Source organism: Erpetoichthys calabaricus, chromosome 4 (assembly GCF_900747795.2).
Source record: "Erpetoichthys calabaricus chromosome 4, fErpCal1.3, whole genome shotgun sequence".
NCBI lineage: Eukaryota > Metazoa > Chordata > Cladistia > Polypteriformes > Polypteridae > Erpetoichthys > Erpetoichthys calabaricus.
This window is the reverse complement of record NC_041397.2, coordinates 160,579,629-160,598,457: the sequence shown is the minus strand read 5'-3', so window position 1 is coordinate 160,598,457 and position 18,829 is coordinate 160,579,629. Positions and strand designations below refer to the sequence as shown.

Here is an 18,829-nt window from a genome sequence, read left to right as displayed (position 1 = left end):
TGACATGCTTATTATTTTTTTGGTATCCTTCTTTTTGGTAGAAAGATTTTCATTTTTTTTATTTTTCCATGCAATTGATTTTTAAAATGAAAAACCTGTAATCCAATTTTTGATAATAAAAATAGTAATTCTGAGTGACTGAAGTGTGTTTAGCCTGGTTGTGTTTTTTCTTTCTCATTTCAATCAACCTTCTAAAGACCTGTCAAAGAATGAATCTTTTTATTAGTCTACATCACTTTTCAAAAAATGAAAAGTGATAATAATACAAATCTTTTATGATCTGGTCTGTTTGGGTTTCAATAAAGTATACTTACTGCCTGACTGGTCTGTAAAATTTTTAGGAAAAAAATCATCAAAATCTCCTAGAATATATATAATTACTTGTATATTGATTGTTAACATTATTCAGTGCTATATTTGTTTATTTTAAAAGAAAAAAGTCATTTAATAAGCGGAAATGCTGCTTTGCTAACAAACCTAAAAGAAAGTTAAGCATTTAGTGGTATATAATGATGTTGGTTGTTTCTGGGTCTCTTTCTGCTGTTAGATTCTGTGTTCTTTGAAAGGACACTGGGTAAAAATAAAGATTAATTGACATGAATATATGCTTATATTTTGTAGTTACATTGTTGGTGCATCACTCATCTTAATTGTTTATTTAGTTCACAGCTACTATCTGGTGAATTTTTTTACATGAAAAATATGCTTATTTAAACTTTTGCTTTTGGGAGAATTGCTCAAAGAACAACAAAATGTTTACAGCGGCTGTTGTAATAGAGAGCATGTTTGCACAATAGCTAAATGCATTTAATACCTCATGGATCAATTGCTGTTTTGTTATGTAAACAATAGTTAAATTATTTATAGTCAGACTTTCAATGTTATTTTAATGCTGCCAATTTTAATCCATTAGAAAGATAATGTAGACTAGCTTTCGGTAGATTTTTAAATATTTTTCCACTAGAGAGCAGTGTGTTCTTGACAAACATGTCTTTACAGCGTATAAAATCCATTACAGTAAAGCAGCTAATGCTAAAGTTTTGTAATATGCTGTATGTGCAGTTCAATGAATGTCAGCTGAAATGGTAGTGTAACCATTTAAAAAAAATTTCAAAATACATCATTACATTGTCTCCAACACTAGGTCTAATTAATCTGAAATTGTATTGGTATATGTATGGCAACAAAAAAAGTTAAGTTATGGCAATTAAGAAAGTGTAATCGTCCTTCATACTCGGCTTTATTTGATTTTATTGTACAAGTTAGAATACAAAAAAAAAATGCTTTAATGTTAGACTCTTTAGAATTAGGCTCTGTAAAATGTCTACCTGACTGAACCTATTAATCATAACAAACTAAAAGAACACTCAACTTGTATTATGGAGATTCCTTTTGCTATAGAGAAAACACTTGATCCTGTCGTGTGACTTTCTTCTTACTCTATTAATGTTTGGAGGCCACCATTACCTGATCTTCTTACTCCTAAAACTCACTTTTAAAGTTTCAAGAAAAATGTTCATTTAATATTCAGTCTGCACTTTCAGGATTGGTGCTTTATTTCTAACCTCCTCCATTTCGCTTCTTTTTTTCCTTCAGTTATTTTAAATAAAAATGTAATTTATGCCTATGTTGCACCTGAGTGCTTAAAATGTTTAGTACTTTTCTCCCTTATTTACTGAGAATAATTGTTATCTTTCTATAGACCTTAACAGTACTGAATAATATTTGCACTGGGTATCCAATACTGAATGTTTTAAGATCTCATGGTATTAAGACTGCATTGTTTTTGAGGCATCAATTCAGGATCCAGAGGATTTGATAAAAATTTGCTCAGTATGCAAGATGAAGGCACGGTCGCTTCCTGGGTCCTCCCTGCGTGGAGTTTGCGTTTTCTCCCCGTGTCTCCGTGGGGTTTCTCTGGGTACTCCGGTTTCCTCCCGCAGTCCAAAGACATGCAGGTTAGGTGCATTGGTGATTCTAAATTGTCCCTAGTGTGTGCTTGGTGTGTGTGTGTGTCTGTGTGTGTGTGTGCGCACGCGCGCGCCCTGAGGTGGGCTGGTGCCCTGCCTGGGGTTTGTTTACTGCCTTGCGCCCTGTGTCAGCTGGGATTGCCTCCAGCAGACCCCCATTACCCTGTAGTTAGGATATAGCAGGTTGGATAATGGATGGATGGATACAAGAGGAAGAGAACACCTATGAATCAAACAGACTGTTAAGGACAAGTCTTTACAGGGGCACATTTGTAGGGAGGGGGCTAAAGTACTTTGTTGCTGTTTTTCCCAAAACCCATTTTCCACCTCAGTGAGGGCACCAGGGAGTCCTCAGTCTCACTATCATTTGGGAACTTGCTAAGATTATAGATAAGAACATCTAGAGAATTTGGCCAACATATAACATAATAAGAGAATGGCAACCAGAAATGGAGAGGTTGAAATGTTAACTTTTGTTAGAAAATTAGTGATTTAATAAAACTATATTGAAGCATATACATTCAGAAAAATAGTAAACCAGTTCAAGAATATGTCACCACTGATAGACACAATTCCTCTTAGTATTAGTAATAACTTTTATGTTTTACTACAGTACATAAATTCATAATGTAATATTTACTGAAACATATGGTGATCCTGAATTGAGGAAACCAGGTACAAAGAAAGGGACGGATGGAGGTGTTTTTAAAGCAAAACCAATGCTCGTTCTTTTACTTTTTATTGCAAGTGTATTGTAACATGATTTCTTTAAAACATTCTAATCATGTTTATTATGATTCATATCTCATTAGTAACCTGTGATACCTCTGTCTTTTAAAATTAAATTAAGCACTGTTTTTAGGAGATGTTCAGCGTACTCAGTGTTTTCCTTACATGCATACCACTCACCTCTTTATTGTGAATTAATGTTATTAGTACTTATCAGCCCTATAGATATGCAGCAGGAGTTAGCTGCAAAATGTAGTGGAACGTTTTTGAATAATTATTTGTGATTAAATAAGTGATACGAATGTTTATGTGCATTAAAAACTATTAACGATTTACATAAGACCGTTATGTTGGTTTAATTATTTTCACAGAATGTGATGCAAAGTGAAGTCTTAATTTTATGGAGTAACTGTTAACCAGCCATTATTTTAACCATTTTCGTATATACATCAAACTTAAGAAATGCATGTTCATGAGAAAACTGAAAATTATGGAAAGCTTTTGTTTCATAGACAGTTTAGCCTAATACATGAATGAAAGTGAACGTTAAACTAGAAGGCTCTGATTTACTGTGTAAATATTAGCATGCTTCATAACTTTTATGGACAGAATTTCTAGGCGCAGCCAGGGCATTGAGGGGGTCCGGTTTGGTGGACTCAGGATTGGGTCACTGCTTTTAGCAGATGATGTTGTCCCGTTTGCTTCATCAGGCCGTGATCTTCAGCTCTCTCTGGATCGGTTTGCAGCCGAGTGTGAAGCGGCTGGGATGGGAATTAGCATCTCCAAATCCGAGACCATGGTCCTCAGCCGGAAAAGGGTGGAGTGCCCTCTCAGGGTTGGTAGCGAGATCCTGCCCCAAGTGGAGGAGTTCAAGTATCTCGGGACCTTGTTCACGAGTGAGGGAAGAATGGAGCATGAGATCGACAGGCGGATCGGTGCGGCATCTGCAGTAATGCGGGCTCTGCATCGGTCTGTCGTGGTGAAAAAGGAGCTGAGCTGCAAGGTGAAGCTCTCAGTTTACCAGTCGATCTATGTTCCTACCCTCACCTATGGTCATGGCACAATGGGTAGTGACTGAAAGAATGAGATCGCGAATACAAGTGGCTGAAATGAGTAGAGCCGCTGCTCCTCCGCATTGAAAGGAGTCAGATGAGGTGGCTCGGGCATCTGATCAGGATGCCTCCTGGACGCCTCCGTGGTGAGGTGTTCCGGGCATGTCTAACCGGGAGGAGGCCCCGGGGAAGACCCAGGACACGCTGGAGGGACTATGTCTCTCGGCTGGCCAGGGAACACCTTGGGATTCCTCCGGAAGAGCTAGTAGAAGTGGCCGGGGAGAGGGAAGTCTGGGCATCTCTGCTCAAGCTGCTGCCCCGGCGACCTGACCTCGGATAAGCGGAAGAGAATGGATGGATGGATATTAGCATGCAACCATCAAGAGTTTTAAGTGTTAAATGAGTTACACTGTGGAAAGACACTATATAAAAGATGCTTGATTTCATAAAAGAATATATTGCATTGTTTTCAGTGTTGTGCTTAGGGTTTAAAACTTAATTAATTATCTTTGGGTTTATAGGTTAAACCTGACTTCTTATTTAAAATTGAGAAGACTTGAGAAAAACATGTAAAATACTTTTTTTTTAATTTTGAAAAATGCGGTAATAATTTGCACGCCGAATAGGTAAAGCTTTCGATTGTTAGTATCATTTTCTTTTGCCTGTATTGACAGTCTTGATATTGATGGGCATAAGCACATTTATTTATTAAATCAATGAGCGAAAACTACCAAACACTGTCCAGTAGTGACCTACTCTCATATTCCTTCCTAACTAAGGAAGAGACCCAAGTCCCTCTTATGGCCTAGTAACAAATAGTATAATGTAGAACATTGGGTCCATTCTAACATTTATCTACATTTATTGTGGTAATAAAATGTCTAAACTTTAGGGATTTAATTATGGCCACAATTTGAATGTCCTATTTATTCAGTCATTCTAGGAAGGACAATATTATACTACAAGGGGGCTCTGCCCCCTGCTTGCTTCGCTCGCCTACCCCTGGCGTTGGGTATCCTGAAATACATTAGTCTAGCTCGTTCGTTTTGGAGCCGTGCCCGCTTTGCTTGTGGCATTTCAGACGCGCGTTGTAGGCACCTGCGTTCATTGATTTTATCCAGGCGGGCTCGTGTTTGTGTATCCGTCAGTCGAGCTCGTTCGTTTTGAACCTGTGCCTGCTTTGCCTCCGCAGTTTCAGACACGCATTGTAGGCGCCTGCGTTCATTGATCTTATCCAGGTGGGTTCGTGTTTGTATCGTTGAGCTGTATTGTGTTTGAATTTGGTGTAAAGTGTTCAGCGGTTTGTACAATCCCAAGCAGCACATTATTCCTAACTTCACTCCGCAGTAGTGCCACTCACAATATGGCGGTGACGCCTGCGCCTTCCGTACTATCTCGGGTTTCACTATGCTGTGTAGTGTGGACGTTTGCGGCATCCATACTCTCTCCAGTTTGACTTTGGGCGGGGTGCCGAATCCTGTTGTGTTTGTTTGTTCTATGGCCGTTCTCTGGGGCCGTGTGTTAGTTGAGCTGTATTGTGTTTGAATTTGGTGTAAAGCATTCAGCGGTTTGTACAATCCCAAGCAGCACATTATTCCTAACTTCCTAACTTCACTCCGCAGTAGTTCCACTCACAATATGGCGGTGACGCCTGCGCCTTCCGTACTATCTCGGGTTTACGTTAGTTGAGCTCTTTCGTTTTTGTGGCTGCGGTGTTTTAGACGTGCGTTGTAGGCGCCTGCACCTTCCGTACTATGTCGTGTAGTGTGGGCGTGTACGCTTCCGTACTCCTCCATCTGGTCTCGTGTTTGTGTGTTCTGCGCCTGCGCACTATGTCTCCTGGGTCCATCGCCGTGTACCTGCGTCTGTGCCTTCCGGTTTAGCGAGAGACCTGCGTCTGTGCCTTCCGGTTTACCATTCTCGGTTAGTAATATGGATTCTAGAAAAATAGTATTGTAATATTCCTTTATTAAATTGGTAGACTAAAAGTTGAAAATACAAGTATGTGTACAAAATATGCTGTCATAAGTTACCTGAGTTTCTGAGCTGGTAATGAAAGTTTGCTAGCTGAGCTAGAATTTACTACAGGGGTATAGGTTGAAAGCATGCACTGATAGCACGTTGCCGCACCTACCACAGATTACAATATCCTCATTATAATTAAACCCTTTTTGTAAAAACAAAACCAAGTACAAGATACAGTATTGCAAAAGTATTTCTATTAAATCTAGATTGTTTTGTGTGGGTTTGACTTAATATATTCACTTAAAACCAATTAAGTATATATTTGTCTCTTCTGTTCATGTCATATTACTAAATTTTCCCCCTTCAATGGATTCCCATCTACATTCAGTTAAGCACTTGTTGCTAAGCCATATTTTCTTTGTGAGATGCTAATAATCATGGAGGTCTGGAATGAAGGTCACAGGATGGTATCTGGTGATATTGTAAAGTAATTGATTCATGTAAGTTAGACAAATGGAGCATTAGGACACATATTTAGAAATATTGAAATGCAAATGGATATAAACAAGCACATCAGAAAAACATGCAAATCTCTAAACATTATCTGAGCAAACACTGACAAAATTGCTATGCAAAAATGTCGTGGTAATAAACAGCAGTAGACATAATGACTGAGGTAACGTCAAGCCCATTTTAAACACACCAGCATTCAGCTAGAATATCTTTGCTAACTGTAAGATAAATGCAGTTGTGGCCAAGGATGTGACAATGGAAATGTTCTAAAGCTTGATCACTGTGTCTGAAAGTGTCAAGAGGCTTTCCAGCTCTGGTTTGTTTGCTGCTTGATATAAAATGTATGGCTCTGTTATTGTAATTTTCATAAAATACTTCTGCTTTCTCAACCTGCGAAGTTCTATAGACATCTAAAGACACTCTGCTTATGTCAGTCCCTCTTAGTGCTTGCGGCCACTTTCTCACTTCTGATCAAGCATGCTTTGAATTTTTTCACATATGTATCATTCTGACTTGGGTGTATGCATGGGCCTGAGTCTTAAGTTGTGCATCAATTAAAATTAAGGCAAAGAGTTAATTAGCAGCAAAGACTGATCACTAATTAAGAAAAGAGTTAGAATGAAAACTTGCAGCCCACAGTAGCTCTCCAGGAATGGAGTTGGAGACCCCTGATCTAAAGCTTAGCATAAAGAAAGTGTTTATTGGAAACAAAAACCAAAGAACAGTCTAAAGTTTAGTGACAAGACATGAAGCATTTGTTGAAAAAAAGTGAAAATCTAGAAGTTTAATTGCAAGCAAGAACTCTGTGTAAAGAAATGCAAAAAATCTGCTACTTTAGAAGGAAAAGAGGAAATGTTTATACAGAAAATGAAGGACATTTCTAGTTCTTTGATAGGATAAGGAACTGAAGTGATTAGAGTAAAATATGTGTTACTTGTGCAGAACCCTAAGAAGTTGAAGAGATTATAGTGAAAGATTATCTTTTGCATGCTTAGAGAAGAAAGTGAATAAATATTTTGTATTTAGTATGAGAAAAAATATAGTACAGAAAATCAGATCTACAGAGAGAAAAGTAGAGGAAAATATGTTACAGGGATAAATGAAACTAAAATTCTAAAAGACAAAAAAGTAAGCATTTATTTTGGATATTTTGGTGGGTGATCTTGGCATTTCTTTGTTTGATAGTTTGGTTATCAGTTTGGTTTAGATGGCTTTATTTCAGAAAAATTAAAGGAAATTAACAGTTTAATAGGCTCCTAGGATACCTAAACTCAGCCAGTCCAGAAATAAAAATCAACAATCAAAGAACTGCACAGTTGTTTTCATTTTCTATTCTTAATTTTTTTAGTCATCTATATTGTGACAACAGAAGCTTTTTATTCTTCTAGAATTCCTGTGATCGGTTTTTGCCTTTAGTCCTATCTGTTGAATGACTTGTTGATAGAGCTGTGAATAGGTTTGAGGTCAGCCTGAGCATCTGCCAGTGCCACCTTCTACTTACAACTGAACAACTAAACACCTGTTGCTCTCTAGCAAAACATAGGTCTTTCTCAATCTTGAGATCTTTTATTTTCACACTAAATTAAAGAGGTTTATAATATGAAAATACTCTACTTATACAAATATAGAAGCAATATTAAAGACAAACTTGGTGCTTTTACTATTGTTTCCACTAACAATATTGACAATAATAGAAATAATCAATACTCTGGGGTCACAGTCTTTCCATAATATATTTTTACCATATAATGTGCTTCTTAATTTGACAGTTTTCTTCTATCTTTTAAACACTTCTGCTACCATGTCCCTAGCATTTTGCTTCATTTATTTTCCATAATCTCTTGTTTTTCCCTGATGAGACATAGATTTATTGAATAATACTGTAATCACTGTATGCTGTAAAATGATAATAATGCAGAAATTGAAATTGGTGCACTTTTTTACTTTTAGTGCCTAGCTTCATAGTTAGAATGAAGATGTAGAATAAATGTAACATAGTGCCATTCTTTGATGCTACCGTTGATCTGCTATGATTGAGCTGTACTATCAGCTTTTTTTAACTCCATGGAAATAATATGATTTTACAGAATGAGAGTCAGTGGGAGCTTTCAGCACTGCCAAAATGTTGCACAGTGTTTCTCATTTGTCATGTGATGAATAGTAGTACTCAACTGAAAGCAAGCTGATGAGCTACCTTCATAGGCCCAGCCTAACATACCATTCAACAAAACAGTTTGTACTTAACAGTACTTAGCCGACAGCAATTAAATCATTGAACTTGGTATCTTGACCTTTAGAATCATGTGTTTTTTTCTGAATGTGTCTAAGTGTTCTTTAAATTGATAGTGGGCTGCAGTGGAATAATTAATGCAGTTAATTACCTATTGTATGTTTCTATCCATATTTTGATTCTTGAATGTCTTTGTCCAATTTTGAATTATACGGTGCACAAAGCAAGAGCCAATCCTTGACAGCCACTACAGGGTAAACTCACACTTGATCACAATTTAGAAGCTTCAGTTAAAATTGCATGCACATATTTGTGATATGTAAGGAAGATCAGGGCACATGGTGGCAAACACATCCAGATGTGGGGAGAATGTGTAAACTCCACACATGTAGATCTGAGACTGAGGTTCAAACCCAGGATCCTAGAGGTGTGAGAAGGTTCATGATTAAAACATACCTAAATTATATTTTCTAAATCCAGCAACTTCAATGTTTTGCTGCAGTTCGGCAATATTGCAATAATATGCATTTTCTGAGGGGTTCTATGTGAGAACTCCTGTTTCAGTGTTAGTGGGAAGGAAAGAAAATTTTTGTATCTTTTGATGGGTTTGGGAGGTGTTTGTTTGGAGCAGTAGAATATATCTTTATAGGAAGTATAAAGGCAGAAGTAGCAATCCATATTACTAAACAAGAATGGTAAACCGGATATGGACGCGGGGACCTGCCCGTGGACGCAAAAGACATAGTGCGCAAGTGCCACACAAAGCCCCACAAAAGACATAGTGCGCAAGTGCCACACAAAGCCCCCACGGGAGAGACTACGCACATGCGCAGGCGCCACACAAACCCCCCCACACCCCCCCCCCCCCCACCAGAGCAAAACGGGAGAGACTACGAACCGTCAAAGTAGGAAACAAAGTAAAACGTCATAAAGAGGTTAAAGAACAGGGACAAACACATGGAGAGCAGGTTACAGAACAAAGCCCCCCTCCCCAGAGTAAAACGGGAGAGACTACGAACCGTCTGACATGCCGCAAGCAGGATAAAGCTAGGTCAGAAATAAAACACCGAGTAGGAAACAAGTAAAACTTTATAAAGGGATTAAAGAACGGGGAAGAACACATGGAGAGCGGGTTACAGATGGTGAAAACTGGAATGCAACAGCTTCAAAAAAACCTAGGCACGAAACACATGCACACCGAGATACAGAATATAAAGGCAGAAACAACGAAAAAGGGAAAATATATTCACCACGGACCAGGTGTCATTGAAACAAAAGCAGAATAAAGCGAGATCAGAAATGAAAGACAGAGTAGAAAGCAAAGTAAAACGTCATAAACAGGTTAAACGAGGGGGCCAAACACATGGACAGCAGGTTACAGATAATGAAGACCGGAATTCAAAAGGTTCAAAAACAAAAGCTCGACTAACCGAGATACAAACTGAAACTGGAAACACTACGGGGTCCGCAGTAGTCCACAATGCACCGCATAATAGTACGGATGGAGCGCCGTCTTAACAGTGGGGGGCCCCAGAGTGACACGGGCGAACGCTCCGTATTAAACGTGCGGCATCCTCACACGTGGCTGCCCAGCGGGCACGGGCTCAAAACGCCGGGGGTAGGCGAGCGAAGCGAGCAGGGGGCGGAGCCCCCTTGTTAGGAATATTTAACAGAGGCTATTTTTATAGTTTAAACCCTAAATACAGTATGCCTCCAAAGCACTTTAAATTTCGTTGCAAACTCAGCTTAATACAATATTACATTACCTAAAAATTACCTTAATACATTACCTAAAAACAGCATGTAAAGGTAAACTCGTCTTCTGTACAGTTCTGTACTGCTATGTCTCCCGCGGTGCTAGAATGTAAAATACCGATGTTACCGCTATACGTACTGTAATTCATGCAATCACATTTTCTTTGGTATGCTCTGTCGTTTTCTTTGTTATAAGTAGAGTAAATACATAATAATTTCATTTAATTAAAATACAGTAAAATGTACAGGTACTCACCAATGATGAATGATATTGATGATGATGATGGTGATAAAGTAGCTGTGCAGTACGATGCACAGGATTTAAAACTCCTCGGGTGGCGCCTCTTCTTCAGGCGCTTCAGGAGGAGTCGTATCTTTGGACAGGTCTTCTTCTGGTGGGGTTTCATGCTGACTTTCCTTTCAGGAACATTGTGATGGGAAGTTGCTACATTGTCTCCTGTAGCGAACTGCTGGTACAATTTCTGTGCTTTCTCACGGATGATGTTACTGTCTAAGGGGATGTTCTTCTTCCTGCAGTCGGTGATCCACAATGTCAAGGCAGATTCCATCCTGACAATATTTTTATTTTTATATACCATTTTGGCACTATCACAGAAACTTACAGATACGGTACTCCAGATCACTGCTTCATTCTTCTTTATGTAGCGTGCGGTGCTTTCATTAATGCCATAGTGGCACGCTACTGCAGCATTACTTTTTAGTTCCTGGAGCAAATCCAGTAGTTCAACCTTCTCCTGGAGTGTTCGGAGTGTTTTAAACTTCTTCTGGAGCTTAGGCTCAGTGCCAGAAGCCTTAGAAGGTGCAGTGTGATTCAGTGACATCTTGTGAGTTTAAGAATAACAAAATGAATACAATAACAAACACGAGGACACTCATCTGGAGTCGCGTCACAGGGCAGCAATCAATCAGCAGCAAGGAGAAATGAATAATGCTGTGGGAATGGCTACTTTCACCATCCCAAACCGCGTTTCCCTCAGCGGTGGTAAACCCACACTCCTGGAGACGTGTCACAGGGCAGCAATCAAGCAGCAGCAAGGAGAAATGAATAATGCTGTCGGATTGGTACTTTCACTATCCCAACCCGCGTTTCCCTCAGCGGTTGCTTCCTGTTCTCTCTACAGCACAGTATTGCCACGAAAAAATGGCATAAAAAATTGTGGAGGATATTTGCGCTTTCCGCTAACAATTAATAGGTTTTAAGGAAAAAGCCGCGAACGACTAAGACTGCGAACCCTGAACCGCGACTTCGCAGGGGTCTACTGTATTTGATATTTGGATTTCAGTCTTTACACATTATATACCTCATGTCCTATTATCCTACATTTACATAGATCTTTGTAGACACGGAACATTCATGAAATGCATGTGTTCCAAATAATGATATATTGTTTACCCTGTACAACTCCAAGCACCTCACACCCAGATAAACAGACATGAGCTGGGAGAACTTTTAGCCTGAGTTGAGCTGCGGCGGTGGGGGGATGGGATAGCAGGCTGTTTGCTGCTTGTGCTGATCGACACATTTGCAAAACAAAAGACGGTACTTGGAGAGTTGTAAAGGAATATAATGTGGCCCAGGATTATGAGCTTTTTCGTAGGCTTCAGAGGTTCTATTGTTAATATTTACTAAAACTGACTTTTTTATCTGCTCTGTGCTTTATTGAAATCTGGTTGAATGACTCTATTCCGGACTCTGCTTTAGCTTATTTGACTTCACACTGTAGCAAGCGGACCATGTTACAGAACTTTGCAGCAAAGCAAAGAGTGGAGGAGTGTGTTTCTACATTAATCAAGGTTTGTGTAACAGTGTGACAGTTCTTTTTAAATCATGCTGTCCCAACCTTGAATTGCTTGTTATAAACTATAAGATGTTTTATTTACCATGCAAGTTCTCCTTAGTGATTCACACTGGTGTTTATATTTTCCCTAGTGCCAGTGCTCACAAAGTGCAGTAGTCACTTGCTGATGTAATCACTGAGATCGAAAAAGACAACCTGGGCTCACAGATTTTGGGTGATTTTAACCATGTTAGTTTTAACCAGGGCTTTCCTAAATGTCAACAGCAATAAAATGCCCTACCAGTGATGAAAGCTGAAAACTGTAAAGCCAGTAAAAGAACAGTTAAAAAGTAGACCAGCAAGTCAATAGATGAACTTCAGGATGGCTCTACCTGTACAGACTGGAGTACCTTCAAAACTTACCACCTCCAACATACATGAATACACTGATGCTTCATATATTTGTTTTTGTGAAGATGTTTGCATTCCAGCAAAAACAATTTGACACTTAGATAGATAGGTACTTTATTAATCCCCAAGGGGAAATTCACATACTCCAGCAGCAGCATACTGATAAAATCAATATTAATTAAAGAGTGATAAAAATACAAGGTGGAGAGTGCGAGGCAGGTATAACAGACAATAACATGTATAATGTTAACGTTTACCCCCCCCAGGTGGAATTGAAGAGTCGCATAGTGTGGGGGAGGAACGATCTCCTCAGTCTGTCAATGGGGCAGGACAGTGACAGCAGTCTGTCGCTGAAGCTGCTCCTCTGTCTGGACATGATACTGTTCAGTGGATTCTCCATGATTGACAGGAGCCTGCTCAGCGCCTGTCGCTCCGCCACAGATATCAAACTGTCCAAATCCGTGCCTACAATAGAGCCTGCCATCCTTACCAGTTTGTCCAGGCGTGAGGCGTCCCTCTTCTTTATGCTGCCTCCCCAGCACACCACTGCATAGAAGAGGGCGCTCGCCACAACCGTCTGATAGAACATCTGCAGCATCTTATTGCAGATGTTGAAGGATGCCAGCTTTCTAAGGAAGTATAGTCGGCTGTGTCTTTCTTGCACAGAGCATCAGTATTGGCAGTCCAGTCCAGTTCAGTTTATCATCCAGCTGCACTCCCAGGTATTTATATGTCTGCACTCTCTGCACACAGTCACCTCTGATAATCATGGGGGTCCAGGAGGGGCCTGGGCCTCCTAAAATCCACTACCAGCTCTTTGGTTTTGCTGGTGTTCAGTTGTAGGTGGTTTGAGTTGCACCATTTAACAAAGTTCATGATTAAGTTCCTATACTCCTCCTCCTGCCCACGTCCTGATGCAGCCCACGATAGCAGTGTCGTCAGTGAACTTTTGCAAGTGGCAGGACTCAGAGTTGTATTGGAAGTCCGATGTATATAGGCTGAACAGGACCGGAGAAAGCACAGTCCCTTGCAGCGCTCCTGTGCTGCTGACCACAATGTCAGATCTGCAGTTCCCAAGACGCACATACTGAGGTCTGTATGTAAGACAGTCCCCGATTCATGCCACCAGGTATGAATCTACTCCCATCTCTGTCAGCTTGTCCCTAAGGAGCAGAGGTTGGATGGTGTTGAAGGCGCTAGAGAAGTCCAGAAACAAAATTCTTACTGCACCGCTGCCTCTGTCCAAGTGGAAAAAAGATCGGTGTAGCATATAGATAATGGCATCCTCTGCTCCCACCTTCTCCTGCTATGCGAACTGCAGAGGGTCGAGGGTGTGGTGGACCTGTGGCCTCAGGTGGTGAAGCAGCAGCCTGTCCATGGTCTTCATCACATGTGACATCAGGGCGACTGGCCTGAAGTCATTCATCTCACCAGGACGTGATACCTTTGGGACTGGTGTGATGCAAGATGTTTTCAAAAGCCTCGGGACTCTCCCCTGTTCCAGGCTCAGGTTGAAGATGTGCTGTAGAGCAGGGGTAGGCAACGTCGGTCCTGGAGTGCCACAGTATGTGCAGGTTTTTGTTCCAACCCAGTTCCTTAATGAGAACTCAATTATTTGCTGATGAAGCACATATTGCTTAAGTGACATTTTAATGCTTCATTTTAGTGGTCTCGCTTGTTAAGGTTCTCCAACCTTAATTGCTTATTTCAATCTTAAACTGCTGCATTTCAGTGTTTTAATTGCTCCTTATTAGCAATAAGATGTAAAAGACAAAGCAGCCAGCAGTTCTCCAGCTAACTTTTTTCCAATCACATCTGTGTGTGTTCATCATGCACGGTTGGATTTAATAAAACACTTAATAGAAAAATGACAGACTGAAAATGATCTGTTTTAGGCTTCAAATCATTTGGATGATATCCTTGGAAAGGAAAAAAATCTACGATATAAAAGCCTTACATTGCACAGACTAACAAGCCATAAAATTAAATAAGGTCTGAGATTGGCAATGATTGGTTTCTAATTAAGCAATTGGGTTGGAATGAAAACCTGTAGCCACTGCGGCTCACAGGACCGACATTGCCTACCCCTGTTTTACATCTTTTTGCTAATAAGGAGCAATTAAAACACTGAATGCAGCAGTTTAAGATTGAAATAAGCAATTAAGGTTGGAGAACCTAACAAGCGAGACCACTAAAATGAAGCATTAAAATGTCACTTAAGCAATATGTGCTTCATCAGCAATAATTGAGTTCTCGTTAAGGAACTGGGTTGGAACAAAAACCTGCACATACTGTGGCACTCCAGGACCGACATTGCCTACCCCTGCTGTAGAGGACTCCCCAGCTCCAATGCACAGGCCTTCAACATTCGTGGCGATACTCCCATCTGGACCCACTGCTTTGCTGACCCGAAGTCTCCTCAGCTCTCTGCTTACCTGGGCTGCTGTAATTGTGGGTGGGGGGAAACTCTCTCCTATGCTGGTATTAGCAGAAGAATGGGTGAAGGATGCAGTACTCTGAGGTGAGAGTGAGAATGGGTTAGGGTGGTCACACCTGCTAAAAAAGTTGTTCATCAGGTTTGCTTTCTCCACGTCTCTCTCGATGGAGGCACCCCGCCTCGAGCTGCAGCCAGTGATGATCTTCATCCCATCCCACACTTCCTTCATTCTGTTATTCTGCAAATGTAATGATAAGCCTTGGTTCACCCCAGAGCTCAAGATGACTGCACCAGGACAGAGTGTACCAGTGAATCCTAAAACAACACGCCCCCTAAACAATTTTTTTCTTATGTTTTCTCAGTTATTCTTACTAAATACAGTGCGTCCGAAAAATATTCACAGCGCATCACTTTTTCCACATTTTGTTATGTTACAGCCTTATTCAAAATGGATTAAATTCATTTTTTTCCTCAGAATTCTACACACAACACCCCATAATGACAACGTGAAAAAATTTTACTTGACATTTTTGCAAATTTATTAAAAATAAAAAACATTGAGAAAGCACATGTATAATAAGTATTCACAGCCTTTGCATGAAGCTCAAAATTGAGCTCTGGTGCATCCTATTTCCCCTGATCATCCTTGAGATGTTTCTGCAGCATAATTGGAGTCCGCGTGTGGTAAATTCAGTTGATTGGACATGATTTGGAAAGGCACACACCTGTCTATATAAGGTCCCACAGTTGACAGTTCATGTCAGAACACAAACCAAGCATGAAGTCAAAGGAATTGTCTGTAGACCTCCGTGGACAGGATTGTCTCGAGGCACAAATCTGGGGAAGGTTACAGAAAAATTTCTGCTGCTTTGAAGGTCCCAATGAGCACAGTGGACTCCATCATCCGTAAGTGGAAGAAGTTTGAAACCACCAGACTCTTCTTAGAGCTGGCCGGCCATCTAAACTGAGCGATCGGGGGAGAAGGGCCTTAGTCAGGGAGGTGACCAAGAACCCGATGGTCACTCTGTTCGAGCTCCAGAGGTCCTCTGTTGAGAGAGGAGAACCTTCCAGAAGGACAACCATCTCTGCAGCAATCCACCAATCAGGCCTGTGTGGTAGAGTGGCCAGACGGAAGCCACTCCTTAGTAAAAGGCACAAGGCAGCCCGCCTGGAGTTTGCCAAAAGGCACCTGAACCTGAACTCTTTGGTGTGAATGCCAGGCGTCATGTTTTGGAGGAAACCAGGCACCGCTCATCACCAGGCCAATACCATCCCTATAGTGAAGCATGGTGGTGGCAGCATCATGCTGTGGGGATGTTTTTCAGCGGCAGGAACTGAGAGACTAGTCAGGATAAAGGGAAAGATGACTGCAGCAATGTACAGAGATATCCTGGATGAAAACCTGCTCCAGAGTGTTCTTGACCTCAGACTGGGGTGACGGTTCATCTTTCAGCAGGACAACGACCCTAAGCACACAGCCAAGATATCAAAGGAGTGGCTTCAGGACAACTCTGTGAATGTCCTTGAGTGGCCCAGCCAGAGCCCAGAGTTGTATCCGATTGAAAATCTCTGGAGAGATCTTAAAATGGCTGTGCACAGACACTTCCCATCCAACCTGATGGAGCTTGAGAGGTGCTGCAAAGAGGAATGGGCGAAACTGGCCAAGGATAGGTGTGCCAAGCTTGTGGCATCATATTCAAAAAGACTTGAGGCTGTAATTGCTGCCAAAGGTGCATCAACAAAGTATTGAGCAAAGGCTGTGAATACTTATGTACATGTAATTTCTCAGTTTTTTATTTTTAATAAATTTGCAAAAACCTCACATAAACTTTTTTCACATTGTCATTATGGGGTGTTGCGTGTAGAATTCTGAGGAAAAAAATGAATTTAATCTATTTTGGAATAAGGCTGTAACATAACAAAATGTGGAAAAAGTGATGCGCTGTGAATACTTTCCGGATGCACTGTAGGTCTGAGCTTTTACTCACTATCTGTGTACACTTTATCTTTCGTATTCTGTGTTGTCTTTGTATGTTGCACCAATGCTATCAAGACAAATTACTAGTACACATTAGTGTACCTGGCCAGTAAAGTGAACTCTGATTCTAAAAAGGTCAGACGTTCCTGCAGTGTGTTGTCTTGCCTTGGTTTCCCTCCTTGGTTACATTTTCCCTCCAATGATAGGTTCAGGGACGTCTGGCGTTTCCTTATTTCTTGCCTTAAAGCATTCTATTGAACCATCACATACTTCCTGTGCTGTTGTTAGTGTCTTTATACTTCACTGTGCTATTCTCATTTTGTCAGCTTTCTTACTTTACATTACCTTTGTAAACAATGACCATGATTTTTGTAACTATGTGCCTACCACTTAGTTACTTCACTGCATACAGAAAGTTATTTTCAGTATAAATACCATTCATACCAGAATAAAAGAAGTTGGAGCTGTTTATTTTTTGTTTTGTTTTCTTTTTTTGTAAATTTGAACCCTTCTTGCATCTGAATGTATTTTTGTCCACTCCATATTTTTATTATCAATAGATAGGTTTCAGTTCATGATACACTGTGAAGCAAGATTTCTAAATGTATGCTGACTTTAGCTTGATTTATCCATATGTTATATGTTAAAAAACTGGTACCAGAAACTGTAACATTTTCTCAAAATTATTGTCACATTTTTGTTTTTGGTTAAATTCTTTGTAGCACTTAAGACAGCATTTTCAAATGACAAATTAGGCTTCTGGAAGCCCCTCTGGAGCTTTTTGTGTAATGGCATTTTTTTCTCTCATGAGTTCACTCTGTATATTCAAAACTAGCTGCCTTATCCACCAACTCTCCAACCCGAAATTGGCTTCACACACTACAATCCTGTGACCCTGACACCATCACCTTCTCTAGTCATCTGATAGACCCCAGCTTTGAGGCAGTTAGTCTTTTAAAATAGGAGACCTAACAGAAACACTGCTGTTTTTTTTCTTTCATCAAACATCATATAGTGTCTTATAATTTGTGCTCCTAAACGTCTGTTCTTAAACTTTCAAAAGATGTCTGCATGTATTTCTAATGTTGTATGTCATTTTAATCTAAGTAAATTTATATATAATTCCTTTGCCTAATATTATTAGGCAATTTCTGTTTTAAAAGTGATTTTATGTTTTTAGTGACATCCACTTTTTTATTGCTCATCGTAATGTACAATGCTGTCTGTGTTAACTTGTCATTGGCTACAGAATGTTTATTTCTTTAGGTTACACACTGCACTGACAGGGTAAAGGGACCTTTATGTTTGTATTTCATATAAGCTAAATGACGCCTTGCACCCTGTGTTGGCTGGGATTGGCTCCAGCAGACCTCCGTGACCCTGTTGTTAGGATACAGCGGGTTGGATAATGGATGGATGGATAAGCTAAATGAGCCCTGTGTTTTCTGTAACTCTAGACTACCAGTTTTATCCTAATCAATTCTAGTTATTAAGGCTAGAAGGAAAGGTGACCTCCTTTCTGTAAACCTTGGCAGACAAATCAACTATGGGTCAACCTATTTGTCAGCACATATGACTAACAAAATGTTTTCAAACAGTAGTTTGCATGTTCTCCCTGTGTCTGCGTGGGTTTCCTACGGGTGCTCCGGTTTCCTCCCACAGTTTAAAGACATGTAGGTTAGGTGCATTGGTGATCCTAAATTGTCCCTAGTATGTGCTTAGTGTGTGGGTGTGGGTGTGTGCGTGTGCGCGTGCTCTGTGGTGGGCTGGCGCCCTACCCGGGGTTTGTTCTAGCCTTGCGCCCTGTGTTGGCTGGGATTGGCTCCAGCAGACCCCCGTGATCCTGTATTAGGATATAGCGGGTTGGACAATGACTGACTGACTGAGAAATGGAGGTTCTTTCACACTCCTATCTGAATTGCAACTGGACTAATGGTACCCACACTATGGAAGAAATAGCAAGGAAACACTGAAGAAATTCTGGTAAAGG

At 40.4% G+C, this 18,829-nt stretch overlaps 1 protein-coding gene across 5 annotated transcripts in view; it reads left to right on the top strand.

Moving 5' to 3' along the window:
- LOC114641433 (TIAM Rac1 associated GEF 1) overlaps window positions 1-18,829 on the top strand; it is a 471,138-nt gene that overhangs the window by 120,787 nt on the left and 331,522 nt on the right. The window lies entirely within an intron of this gene.